Source organism: Diceros bicornis, unplaced genomic scaffold (assembly GCF_020826845.1).
Source record: "Diceros bicornis minor isolate mBicDic1 unplaced genomic scaffold, mDicBic1.mat.cur scaffold_97_ctg1, whole genome shotgun sequence".
NCBI lineage: Eukaryota > Metazoa > Chordata > Mammalia > Perissodactyla > Rhinocerotidae > Diceros > Diceros bicornis.
The window spans coordinates 1,470,876-1,485,535 of NW_026691866.1; the positions used below are offsets into that span (position 1 = coordinate 1,470,876).

Sequence of the window (14,660 nt, forward strand, 5' to 3'; positions counted from 1 at the left end):
ATTTGTTTGTACAAGTAATGTTTCAAATGGTTATTCTTAAAAGGAACTACAAATCAAATATATTAAACTTGTTGATACTTTAAACTCATTGATACTTTTAAGTTACTCCTAGTTTCTGCATATTTTGGGTTCACTTGATTATATCCAGTCTCTAAAGAGGTTTCTATCTGTTTTAAGAATATGGTACCTCTTTAAAAGACATAGTGAGTGAAAAGAGCAGGTAAGAAATATACTGTATGCTCACAGAGAAGGGTCTAGAGGCATACACATCAAAATACTGGTTGGCTATCCGTCAGAGATTGGCAAACTCCAGCCCTGTAGATTTGGCCTGTGAGCTAAGAATGGTTTTTACTTTTTTTTTTATTTTTTACTTTTAAAGGAAGATTAGCCGTGAACTAACATCTGTGCCAGTCTTCCTCTATGTTATATGTGGGTTGCCGCCACAGCACGGCTGACTAGTGGTGTAGGTCTACGCCTAGGATCCGAACCTGCGAACCCTGGCCGCTAAAGCGGAGCATGCCAAACTTAAGCACTATGCAGGGGGCCGGCCCTGGTTTTTATATTTTTAAAAGGTTGTAAAAATGAAATAAAACATGAAAGAATATGCAATTGAGACCCTGTTTGTCCCGCACAGGCTAAAATATATATATTTACTATCTGGCCCTTTGCAAAAAACATTTGCCGATCCCTGGTCTAGGTATGATTGGGATTATGGGTAATTTTTATTTTTAAAATGGTTTGGTGAGTTCTTTTTTTATTTAGTACTTGTAATATTAAAATGGATCTTGCTTTAAAAAAAGCTATAATGTTCGTTTGGCTGGAAACAAATTACAGGGTTTAGAGTAGACTTGTTTAATCTTTAGTCCTTTTGTTGCAGCATGATGAACTTGCAGATAGTCTTCCTTGTGCAGAAGGAGAGTTTATCTTCCTTCGTCTTGATGTTCTTCGTGAGGTATGTAGCAATAATCATTGGAATCAGCCCTCTAAAGCAGAGTGCCATTTCATAGCTTTAATGGCAGCATTCCTTTTTGGTTGTAGTATTTGGAAAGAGAGCTCACCATGGCCAGCCTACCGCTCACATTTGATGTCGAGAGGAGCACTGATGACTGGGTCTTCGTGTGCTTCTTTGTGGGAAATGACTTCCTTCATCACCTGCCATTGTTAGAGATTCGGTATGTGTGTTTGTGTGGGTTTTTAAACTACTGTTGTAGCCTTCTTGCTTACAGTGCGTACTGGTCCTAATACATAATGTTTGTTTCCTGGTGGCACGGAAGGTGCAATTGACCGTTTGGTTAACATATACAAAAATGTGGTTCACAAAACTGGGGTGAGTTCATTCTTGAATAATTTCAAAACAGAAGTATTTGCTTTTATAAGAAGATCATTTTACATGTATTTTATCACTTACAGGGTTACCTTACAGAAAGTGGTTATGTCAATCTGCAAAGAGTACAGATGATCATGTTAGCAGTTGGTGAAGTTGAGGATAGCATTTTTAAAAAGAGAAAGGATGATGAGGTAAAGTGTTTCTATTGCAGTAGCTAAATTGCTCCTGTCTCTAATATGCTGTGATGATCCTGTGATTGTACTTTTAACCTCTTTGAATGCATTGTTATATTATTATAGTGTATCAAACGCCAATGTAATCATGAGTGGCCAGTGCTTTGATTATTTTATAAAGGCTGTGATGCTTGCTGTGTGGAACTGTGTATTGCACGCTGTGTGAATTGCACTGTAGTTTTTTTCTCTCTTCATAATCCTGATTAAGATAAAAATCCAAACACGTGTCTGATCAACGGGATGTGAAATGAGGGTTCCAAGACTGGGAGAATGCTGGGAATGAACTAGTGGATGCCATGTTTTATAGGAAATGTTGATGCTGTGGAAGTCAGGTGAAGACCTAGAAACTCTGTACTCTGGTAGTGGAGTGTAGGGGCCTCTGGGTTAGATAGCATCAGTCTAGGCAGAGGGTTGCAGCTCTGAGTAAGCAATTAAACATAAAAGAAAGAAATAAAATAATAAAGCACTTGGAAATTGATGACATATGATGGAGTGAGTGCTTAGGTGAGAAGTCCAGTCTGGCTTGGACAGTTTGGAGTGTGGTTGGGCCGTTCATGAGACAGCAAGCAGTGGGGGTAGAGCAGGTTGGGGTGAGGACAAGGTAGAAATTGAGGTTCATTTTGGAGATACAGAGTTGGAGGTGTCACAGGACACCTGAGAGGAGAAAAGTCCGTGAAGCAGTTAGATGGATATGTGTAAAGCTCAGGGCAGAAGTCTTTTGGAAGGAGATTTGAGAACATTAGCAGAATACTTCACGTCATGAGTGTGAAGTTGAAATCCCTGGAGCTTTGTATGGAGTTCAAGTGCCTCCAACAGAAACCTTAAGAAGCATAGATGTTAAGGAGAAAGGGGAGTCAGTTCTAGAGAGGTGGGAGGAAATCCCTGAAGAGATGAGAAGCCACTGGTGCTGCCGGAGGCGTCAGAGTGAGATAGACCCCTAATCCATGGCCAGGGGTTCAGAGGTCCTGAAGAGTTAGTGGGGTGGAGTGGCAGTAGCCTGGAGGCAGAGTAGGTTGCAGGGTGATTGTGCAAGAGTGGCAAGGGAGGCAAGCAGTGGGTAAAATGAGCAGATAGTAGCTTTTTAGAAAGAGAGTGAAGGAAATCCTTTTAGAAACTGATTTTATAAAAAGTCATATGGCTATTTTGAGCAAATAGCAACATAATAATATTGCTACATTGCTTCATTATCTCCTAACAGATTAAAACATGTCATTGCATCTGACAAGATTTTATATTTTCTTCAGCTTTGTATGCTATAGCTAGTGATCTCTTTTTTAGAACCTTGGGTACCATTTTATATACCAGTGTGAGTAGACTGTAAGTGTTCTTTTTAAAGCCTTTGGTACTTGGTAATGTTCTGTGATAGCAAGAATTTTTCACATGTAAAATTTAAATAGCATAACTGACTTTGTCTAGGATATCAAATGTCTATCAGGACTAGGATATCAAATGTCTATCAGGACAGCCATTTTTAACTAAGCCTTCAACAATTATGGTGGCTCCACCTGACCTGCTGCCATTTATGCTTAAGAAAAAACTACACATACGGTGTAGTACTTGGTGTAAAAGCCTCACGTTAGAACAGTCCTTTTATGTGGTTTTAGGTTACTCTGTACTATTAAGTATTGGTGATATTTGCCATTAGAGTGGGATGTATGGGATTTGATAGATACCAGAGTGCTTCAGATTTGAGTACTAAAGTTTCCAGCTGGCCTGGCAGAGAGGGCATTTTAAAGCTTTGGATCGTTTTTGGTATCCCTGACATCATATGATGTTTGTCAGCATAGTTGGACATCGGTGAAATTTATGAACCCTCAGAAATTCAATATAATAGTATCTAGGTATGTGTATTTTCCCAGGAAGTGTGTCTCCGGCTTTTGACAGACTTCCAAAGAAGTTCACAGCACACAAAAATTAAAGATCAGTAAAGTCCAACCAGGTGTACCTATTTTGCTTATGTGTAACTACCACCCTTAGAAATAGGTATTTAACTGACCAGCAGAATACATGGTAAAAGAGGAATACATCAATATTTATTATTAAAGTTGAGCAGTTAGGTCAGAAATATGATGCTTTTTATGTTATGAGCTTTGATGTTTGCCTTTTGTCTTGCAAATCTTCTTCATTTATTCAGCATATATTTATTAAGTGTTTACCGTGTGCCAAATAGTATTCTGAGTGTTACTGATACAACAAAAAACAAAAGAAAAAAGCAGACAAAAATTCCTGACCTCACGGAGCTGATATTCTTCCGCGAGAGATGGACAATAAACACAAAAACTAAGTAAAGTGTGTAATGTGTTAGAGAGTGATAAGTGCTGTGAAGAAAAAAGCAGATGAGGAAATATCTGGGAAGGTGGACGTGAGGACATTGCAGTTCTAGAAAAGATGACTAGAGAAGGCCTCACTGACAGATGACTTTGAAGGATATGAGGGAGTAATCATGCAGGTGTTTGCAGGAAGAGCATTTCAGACAGAAGGAATAGCCAGTGCAAAGGCTCTAGGGCAGGAGCTTACCCAGGATGTTCAGGGAACAGCAAGGAGCCAGTGTGGCAGGCACAGAGGAAGCAAAGGGGAAGTAGTAGGGGTAGGAGAGGAGGTCAGAAAGATGGTGGAGGGCCAGATCTGGTAGGACCCTATAGGTCATTATAAGAACTTGAGCTTTCACTCTGCATCAGTGGAGGGTTTTGAGTATAAAAGTGACAAGATCTGACACATATTATAAAAGGATCACTCTAGCTGCCCTGTTGAGACTAACTGTATGGAGGCAAAGATAGAAACAGTGAGCCCAATTAGACTCTTTTGCGATAATCCAAGGGAGCCAACATGGTGGCAGTGGAGATTGATAAGAGGTAATTGGATTCTGAACATGTTTTGAAGGTAAAACTAGTGGATTTGGCTGGTGAATTAAATGCTAGGGGTGAGAGAAGGAAAGCTATTAAGAATGACTCCAAAGCATTTTGTCTGAGCAATTGAAAAATGGTCTGAGCTACTGTGATAAAGAAGACTGGGAGGCACAAAGCTAGGGGTGGGGATGCCATTTGGGGCATGTGAAGTTTGTACACCCAAGTGGAGATGTTGAGTGGGGAGAGGTCCTGACTGGGGAGTCATCAGCACGTAGATGGTGTTTAAAGCCGTGAGACTGGATGATTACTCCCATGAGAGTGAGAGGTCCAAGTACTGGGTGAAGAGGAACGCCAGTATTAAGGTGTTGGGAAGTTGAGGAGTGAGGGCATTCAGCAAGAGTGAAAGAGGAGAACCGGGTGAGTGTAGTGTCCTGGAAGCCAAGTGAAGAGCACGGATCAAGAAGGAAGAGTCACGGTCAGATACGGACTGAAAACTGTGTAATGGATCTCACAGTCTGTGGGTCATTGGTGACCTAGATAAGTTTAAAGATGGGGCAAAAGCTTGATTAAAGAAATTGGTGCTGTTGCTGTCTTAGGAGGTTTTAAGGTCGTCAGCCACCATGTATCCAGCATTCAGCCCCTCTCCTGGCACAAAGCACAAATTTCAGATCTCAATAGGGTGTTATATTGCAGGTGGCAGTACTGACTTGGAAGTGATGGAAGTGCAGCTGCTGATAGAATGACGGTCAGTACAGGACCTGCTGGCCCCTGTTTCAGTCCACAGCAGCAGCCCTGGCCACCGTAGCTGTCGTTTCAGTGCCTTGATGCTCACAGAAACTTGGGCGTGGGAGGAATGCTTTCTGGGGTAAAGGAGGCCTTTGAGTGGCCCAAAGTAAGTGGGGAGTTACTTATTTGTATCTTCTCCGTATTGGTGGGCTACTTGCTCCAGGGTAAAACAGAGGGTCTTTGTTATGACTCTTGCATTCTTTCCTGAAATGATATCAAAAAATATCTGAAAAAAATTAAGAGGCATAATTAAATTGTATCTAAACTCAATTTAGAATGATCTCTGTCTATCTAAAGTTCTGATAAGCAACATTTTGAACATATAGTCCATTGCCTAGTTTAATTAGTTACGTTTCTGGGGTCTTCCTTTAAAACTTTGTCTCCCAAATCATTCCTGGTAATGTTTAACTCTTACATTTTTGTGTAATTATTTGACAGAATATGTGGATTTTATACTTTTAGGACAGTTTTAGAAGACGACAGAAAGAAAAGAGAAAGAGAATGAAGGTGAGTTTTAATTAATTTCATCAGATTGGCAATAACATACATTTACAATTTGGGAGGAAGATAGCTTTTTATTCCTTATCCAGTAGTTTGTTAGGGACGTAATGTCTACCCAGCTGCCTCTTACCTGGAGAAAGAATGCTGGTGTCAGTTTTAAAGAAGTCCTTTCTAAGCTCTAGAGTCTGAGGGGATACACTTGATGGGCCAGAGGGGCCGGGTAGCACTTAGCTATTTGAATTTTTTCCGGTAATTGGGTATTGTTTTTGTAATAAAAATAGTTAGCTCTTTGTATCTTCTTGAAAGTTACTACACTCTGTCTATATCCTTGTCAGGTTACTCTTCCTAGAACACAACACTGGAAACTTTGTTGTTTCTCTGCTCAGAAATTACCAGTGACTCCTTAGTTCCCACAGAATCCAGTTCTATCTTAGTCTGGCGTGCAGAGCATACTATGATCTGGTCAAGTTCTCACCCTGCTTTCCCCAGTTGTCTTCTAAATATAGCAAGTCCCTCCTGACTCCGAGCATTGCCTTTGTTTGGTCCCTCTAAGTGGGTTTCTGACTTCACGGCTCCCTCCCATCTTACATTTTCCACGAGGCCTCCCTATTGCTTCTGCTTGTAATCCGGGTTGAGCAGTCCTTCCTTTTAACTCTAGTGCTTCTCGCTTGTGATATTTGTTTTCTTAGTTAATTGCATAACACTTTATACTCACTTAACTTCTTAAGTTTTTGTTTTTCTTGTCTTCCTTACTGGATTTTAAACAAATGGAATTTGGGGACTACCTTTTATTATTATATTTTATTAGAATCGAGCAATTTCAGGAACCTATAAGGGAGAAAAGTAGAGTTATTTATTGTTGCAGGTGGGTTCAAAACCACTTAGATAGGGAAGGGCATGTTTGATGTCTACCTTATGTATTATTATTTTCCTTCAGTCAGTGTCTGTTTAAAAAATATCTTTTATCAGTCAGCCATGACTGTCACCTACTGTAGCTATAATTATAGCTCTAACTAATTGGAAACAAAGAGTTAAATTCCATCAAGGTGAAGGATAAATAGAAGTTGTATTTCCTAAGTATAAATCAAACTCTTGGCTTATTTTTTTACCTTAATAGTTATCTTTATTTGCCTAAAATTGTGTCTTGAATGCGTTTTGAAATTGTAAGTGAACATAAGGGAATAACCTAATGAGATTTGAATAGCTTCTATGTATCAGAAAAGTGTATTATATGTACTTTCATAGCAGAGTTATTAAATATTACAGACTATTGTTTACAGGGTAAGTTACCATCAAATCAAACTGTAGACAACCCTGTAATGTTAACGGAAATCCATTTCGTCTTTAAAGAGATTACAGCAGGGACTCTTTTCCATTGCCTTCATTTCTTCCTGTCATCTAACTGTGTTGTGATTTAATTTTAATTTCTACATTCATTTCTGTTTATGTTAGAGAGATCAACCAGCTTTCACTCCTGGTGGAATATTAACCCCTCATGCCTTGGGTTCAAGAAATTCACCAGGTTCTCAAGTAGCCAATAATCCGAGACAAGCAGCCTATGAAATGAGGATGCAGAATAATTCTGTAAGTAACTTATTTTTATGTAGCATTGAAGAGTGGTGACTTTCAGATGCCTCTTAACAGTTGTGTGTGAATTTTATCACTTAGCCTGGAGTTATTTTGTTTTATAGTTTTTCTCAATTTCTTTTGCCTTGAGATATTTTTAACTCTGTTAAATCCTTATTAATATGAAAATATCTAAATGATGTGAAAGAAAAGAACATACATGTAAATGTGGATAGCTAAGTGGCTGCAGTGTTTCTCTAATGCAGTCGGGCCACAGTGCTTCCTGCTTCCCCAAAGGTACTGGGTAGTGTTGGTGCTAGAAGCATGACAGGACATCCAAATGTCTCATAGCTAGAGCAAGAGAAGAGGGTGGTTTTGCTACCGTATTTCCCCTTTCCTCCCAGGGATCAGTTATGGGCATTTTGCAGAATAGCATTCCTCAGTTTGTTAAATACAGGTACTCCTCACTGCCTAAACTCTCACTCTACAACTCAGACGTGGAATATATCTGAATACATATTTTAAGGTAGCTCTCATTATCCACATTTTTTTTAGAGCTCTTTTTTTTGTTGCTGGGAAAGATTTGCCCTGAGCTAACATCTGTGGCCAGTCTTCCTCTTTTTTTCCCCCTCCTCAAAGCCCTAGTACGTAGTTGTATATTCTTGTTATAAGTCCTTCTAGTTCTATGTGAGCCGCCACCTCAGCATGGCTACTGTCAGACAAGTGGTGTGGTTCTGCGTCCAGGAACCGCACCTGGGCTGCCAAAGTGGAGCGCGCCAAACTTTTTTGTGAGGGAGATCAGCCCTGAGCTAACATCTGTGCTAATCCTCCTCTTTTTGCTGAGGAAGACCGGCTCCGAGCTAACATCTATTGCCAATCCTCCTCCTCTTCTTTTTTTCCCCCAAAGCCCTGGTAGATAGTTGTATGTCATAGTTGCACATCCTTCTAGTGGCTATATGTGGGACGCGGCCTCAGCACGGCCGGACCAGCGGTGCGTCAGTGCACGCCTGGGATCTGAACCCGGGCCGCTAGTAGCGGAGCGCATGCACTTAACTGCTAAGCCACGGGGCCAGCCCTGAGCGCGCCGACCTTTAACCACTAGGCCATCAGGGCTGGCTCGGTTACTCCCTATTTATAAACTCAGGAACTGAATGGATTTGCCTCATGGTATTCCTCCTTATTTGAACGTTGTAATCCAGACTGCAGAAGCAAATCGTCTCAGCCAGCAAGGCTATGCTCTGTTCAGTAGCTTCCTGTAATGGCAGGAGACCATGAGCTCAGAGCACCCGGCAGGGCAGCAGCAGGGGTAAGGGAACAGACCGTGAACTAATGTACACAGACAAAAGGTAATCAAAGCTATTGCTTATTTCAGGCTAGTAGGCACGAGAGAAAGAGAGAGTGTTGTAGAGGGAGGAAAGATGTTATATAAGGTACAGTATCCTATGTAAACTTTTGCTATGATATATCCAAGGAAATTACGTAAGTTGGGATATTTAAATTTCATTATTCTAATAGTTATCCTATTGATGCTCAAATCCTTTATCACAAGGCAACCCTATATGTGAAATTTTTGCCATATCATGAGACTGGTTGAATTTATATTCCCATAAATTCACACTTAGAAGTTTTAGGACCTTAGATTAGGAATTTGGAAAGAGATTTTGCATCTTCTGAGAGAAGCGGCTGGGGTTTCTGTTGTGTTTTTGTTCTGTTTTTGCTTTCTTGTCTTATTCCTCACACCATTAACCGAGTGGGCTATGGAGAGTCAGTCAAAGGTTTTGCAATGAGATGCTTGTGTAGAATGGAAAAAGCTGATGTCCATCATTTAAGATTATAGTGACTACCGTCCTCACAGAATGAACTGAGAGTGACTAGTATTGCTAAGACCACGTTGATGATAAAATGCTTTTTTCTTAATCTCAGGGAGGCAGGTAGGTTTAAACTTTGCCAGCTATGATTGCTTTGAGAAAGATTCCAATATTCAGGCTCCACAGGATTAGACTATATTGATTAATAATGTCTGCCATGGGAATAGGAATGGGGAGATTGGTGATTAGGTTGCTTATTTGATCCTGTCTTAATTCTCCTTGACACAGTTATTTCTACTGGAATCTTTGCATAGAGGAGTTTTCATCTAGAATGTGTTGAATTTAAGGAAATCATGAAGCCAAATGACCAGTTTATTTAAAGGAAGGCTTTACAGTTATGGATTTTTGCTGTGTTATTTTTTCTGAGCTGTTTGGGTGTGCTGGGCTCCAGTGCTTGACTGGTATCTACTGATGGTCAACATGGTTAGTGTTTTATTAGATAGCTTCTGTTTCCTCATAAATATGTTTTTAAATTTTGCATTCTGAAGTGTAGTTTCATTATATTTGCGACCATTCTCAGTTTAATAAACTTTGATTGCAAAAACAGCTTTTTAAAAAGAAATTTGAATGAATTGGTATGACTCTGGTATGTTTAGGAAAGAATATTTCTGAATACTTTTGTTAGTAGAGATAGAGCAGAAAAGAGCAGCAGATCTTTAGCATTAAAGAGCAAACAACTTCTTTTCTTCTTTTCTTCCCTTGAAGGTATATTATTTTTGTTGTCTAAAGATAATTTATATCTTGTTTGTGAATTTGGGAAAGATTGCTTTGCTTGCAACTTCTCTGTACTTAGATGATTGACAGGAATATCACTCTCCTAATTTAATCGAAATGGATTAGTGTTGTTTAAAAACTAATAGGGATGACTTACTGAATGGTTAACCGCCATGCACCAGGCAGGCAGCTTTGATGGTTTACATATATTGTTTCATTTACTCCTTGCTATAACCTGTAAAGAGATAGAACATTATCGTCCCTGTTTGACGTTGAGGTTGACAGAGGTTAAATAAATTGCCCAAGGCCATACAGCCGTTAAAGATTGGACTTGGTATTTCAGACTCAGATGTGTCTGACTGAAAATACCCATCTCATTTTCCAAGTACAACAGTGCCTTCCTGGATTTATTTTTATTCTTTGTGGTTTGTTTTTTTTTGTTTGTTTGTTTTTGGTGAGGAAGATTTGCCCTAAGCTAACATCTGTGCCCATCTTCCTCTATTTTGTATATAGGTGGCTGCCATCGAGTGTTTTAGGTCTGTGCCCGGGAACTGAACCCGGGCCGCTGAAGCAGAGGGCCCCAAACTTAACCACTAGGTCACAGGGCTGGCCCCTGTTTTCTTTTTTCTTTTCTTTTCTTTTTTTTGATAGTATTAGCCATACAGTATCATGAATAAAATTGATATTATATGTCTATTAAAGGAAAGTGTTGTGAGCTCTACATGAAATATAGTTTTGCTTTGTTGTAACTTTTCTTGGCCTTTGGTGTGAACTACCTTCATGCTGAGGTTTTAGTTACAGTATCATTAAAATAGGCTCCTGAGTTCTCGATTTAAAAATAATTTACTCGAAATATCTAATATACTGTGAATAACAGAAGAAAAACTTTACCATGAAAACATTTTCTGCCACTTAGGTTTTTGGTCATTTAACATTAAAGTTGCAGAACATTTTAATTTTTGTGTGTGTGTGTGTGTGTGAGAAAGATTGGCTCTGAGCTAACGTCTGTTGTCAATCTTTGTCTTTTTGCTGAGGAAGTTTGGCCCTAAGCTAACATCCATGCCCATCCTCCTCTATTTTGTATGTAGGATGCCACCACAGCATGACTTGCTGAGTGATGTGTAGGTGTGCGCCCGGGATCTGAACCTGTGAACCCCGGGCCGCTGAAGCGGAGTGTGTGAACTTAACCACTATGCCACCAAGCTGCCCATAATTTTTTAGTTAAATATTAAAATACTTTAGGGTGCTACTATGTTCATTGAGTTAGGTACAAAGGGAAGATAATGGTAAATTTAAAGTGGTATTCAAGTCTTTGAAATAATAATAAAAGCTGCATTTTTCTAAGATGACTAATAGATTTTATTTGTACAATGAATTTTAAAACAACATGTATAAAATAGTTTAACAGATATCTGGCGGAGTCTCATTAAACTGTTGCTTTCTAGAATGGTTGTACTAGGTTGAACCACTTACATCTAACTTTATTCTCACCAGCATTGAGTATTTTATGTATTAATTTATATACATATATATATATTTTTCCCCTTACAGCTTTGTTAGTTAATTGGTGGAAAGTGATCACAAATTCATAACACGAGGGAACCACCAAAGAAAAAAAATGTTCAAGTCCTATAATTAAAAAAAAAAAAATCTATGAAATTAAGTTTTGCTTATTTCTTCTGAAGCAGTTTTTACCCTAATGTTCAAATTCTTTTGAGTTTAAGCGTAGGAGGCTTGGTACTATATTATTCTTTTTTGGAGAGGTGGAGTAGGCCAAGATCAGTCTTTATACTTTCTAAATATATTTACCATATCTATTTAATAGCTTTAAAGAAAATGTATTACTGTGAAGCATGGTGGTAACAGTAGTTGGATGTAACTTCTTATGTGAAATGAATAATTAAATCCTTCCTCTGTAATGTCATAATTGTCTACAGAGTCCTTCAGTATCTCCTAATACGAGTTTCACTTCTGATGGCCCGTCTCCGATAGGAGGAATTAAGCGAAAAGCAGAAGACAGTGACAGTGAACCTGAACCAGAGGATAACGTCAGGTGAAGCCATTTTTTGGTAGCACTTTGTTAGCAAATTGCTGAAATAGATGCCGTCTAATTAATGCTGTTTAGCTTAGAGCAGCAGTGCCTTCAGATGCTTGCCTGTGATCTTTTTATCCTCCAGTAATTAATGTGGAGGGTTAGGATAGTCAGTAAATTCCAGTGAGATGTGTAAGCTATAGCTGTTAAACCTAAGTATCTAGATTAGTATGCATGCTGGTTTTCGTCCTCCAAGCCACTTTTCCCTCTGAGACCAGGCACTAGATCGGCTAGACATGAAGTGTTTAGCTCTATGTGATCTGAATGTTACTGTTATGAGATTAAATTTTCAAGCTGCTTAACCCAGAAAGTTCAGTTACATTTGGTTACTTGATATAGTTTGTTTTAATCATCTCAATTGAAAAGTTTCTTCTTTAAAATGAAATATGCAAAAGGCTTTCGGTTAAGAGAGATGTATTTTTAAAAACCACGAACTTGCATATGCACAACTATATTTCATGACAGAGAAGTTTCTCATTAGCTATATACTTAAAATTTATAGTCTGAAAATTGGAGTCTTTAATTTATACAGAAGTTTGAGATCATTATATAATAAGATTAACAGCTTCTTGTGTGATTAAATCTGGATTTGAACCCTGGGCTCAAGTGCAAAGGGCCAACAACCTCAATAATTGTAACTCATTTAGAATTTTGCAAAATGATTTATTTCAAAGTTAAACAGTAGTGGTTCACAGCTCATGCTTCTTTTATAGGATGTGGATGATGTGTTTGTATTTATGATTAGAAACTTCAGAAGTGTGATGTCTGGTTCTGTATTTTCCCAACATCTTTTGATGTCAGATTCAGAGATCTGTGGTGACTTGTGATTGAGCATTTACCTGATCTGAGTTTTTATCCTCTGCTTCTGCAACTCTTGGAGTATATTTTTTTGTTTTACCATGTAGCCATCATGATCAATATCAGCTTAATAGTTAATTTGATTTTTTTAGTACTTTATTGTTTAATTTTGGTGCTGAAGATAATCAAAGTAGAATTGCTTCTATCAAGAAATGCTTGGAGTTCTTAGCATTTATTTCATTAATAGTTTCTGTAAAATAGTGATATTCAACATTATGGATAGAAGATATTTCTCCTAATTGATGTTCTGTAAATCTTTTGCGTGGGGGCAAAGTTAAAATTGGTATGGTGTAGGGGCCGGCACGGTGGCACAGCAGTTAAGTGTGCGCACTCCGCTTCGGCGGCCTGGGGTTCGCAGGTTCAACCTCTTGTCAACCCATGCTGTGGCGGCATCCCCTGTAAAGTAAAGGAAGATGGGCATGGATGTTAGCCTAGGGCCAATCTTCCACAGCAAAAAGGGGGAGGATTGGCATTGGATGTTAGCTCAGGGCTGATTGTCCTCAAAAAAAAAAATAAATTAAAAAAATTGATATGGTGTATTCTGAAACATGACTGCAATTAATTAGTAAGATCTGGCACATGGTAGAAAAGAGCCCTTAATGGAGAATCATCCTGATGTTCTTGATCGTTCTTGATTTTTTTTTTAGTATTCTTTGGCATCTTTAAATCTTTCAGAGATTGAGAAATGAGTACTTCAAAAAATAAAAAATACTTTGAGTGAAAATGTGGTTTTTCACATTGTATTTTCAGTGATTAATGAAAATTTAGTGAATTGATGACCTCCTTCTAAGTTTTACCAGAATGTGTGTGTGTGTCCGTGTCCTTCACTTATGCCAACAACGCTTTGCTGAATGAGGGAGAAGGCCCAAGGATAGGGAGAGTAGGTATATACATAATTTCTGCCTGGCTTCTAGATTATTCTTTTTTAAAAAAGTAATTTAGTTGACTTTCTTTGTGTAATTTAGATATACTTTAACAAACTGAGGAACTTGAACTATATAAAATATCGTCAGTATTTGCCTCTTAAAACGTAGTTGTAGAATTGTTCTACAATCAAAAAAACATGTAAAACAGTATGAAAATCTGAGCAAACAAGTGTTGTGTATCTACTTTAATAAATGATTATTCTCTTTTTTTTTTACTGTAGTTTTGTAATGATCTTTCTAGAATCAATGTTTGAGTTTTTAACGTTTAACTATCTTTAAGTTGATAATAAATCCCGTGAAAGTGGACTTTTTAGAAATAATTAAATGAAGCTATGTTAATATTACTGTTTAACTCATTTACATTTTACCTGGCTATTAAGTATAAATTGATTTGGATGATAAATTGGTAGGTAGTTACTGAAAGTGTATTAATTCAACATGAACTGGCTTTGCCTGATTTTTAGGCTTTGGGAAGCTGGGTGGAAGCAGCGGTACTACAAGAACAAATTTGACAGTTACTGAAAGTGTATTAATTCAACATGAACTGGCTTTGCCTGATTTTTAGGCTTTGGGAAGCTGGGTGGAAGCAGCGGTACTACAAGAACAAATTTGACGTTGATGCAGCTAATGACAAATTCCGTCGTAAAGTTGTACAGTCTTACGTTGAAGGGCTCTGCTGGGTTCTTCGATATTATTACCAGGTACAAAATGAATATTTTCCTCTAAATCTCTAGTTAATCACTTTAAGAAAATAGTTATTTCTATAATAGTGTGTGTTGTTGAGCTATATTCTGAAATGGAACCCAGACTCATATTTTCAAGCTTCCTATAAAGAAATTCATTACTTTAAATAAGATTTGTTTGTAAAGCCTTTGAAGCTCCTTAGGTGTTAATATATAAACGAAGCTAATTTTTGTTATGCTAAAGAATTTCAGCATTAAAT

At 38.2% G+C, this 14,660-nt stretch overlaps 1 long non-coding RNA gene across 1 annotated transcript; it reads left to right on the plus strand.

Annotated features, from left to right (window-relative positions):
* The first annotated feature begins 1,269 nt into the window (after positions 1–1,269).
* LOC131403940 (uncharacterized) lies at positions 1,270–11,822 on the plus strand. The gene is made up of 5 exons (XR_009219657.1): positions 1,270–1,327; positions 1,411–1,518; positions 5,655–5,699; positions 7,146–7,277; positions 11,779–11,822. It is a non-coding gene; the product is annotated as an uncharacterized LOC131403940 (long non-coding RNA).
* Positions 11,823–14,660: the final 2,838 nt, after the last annotated feature.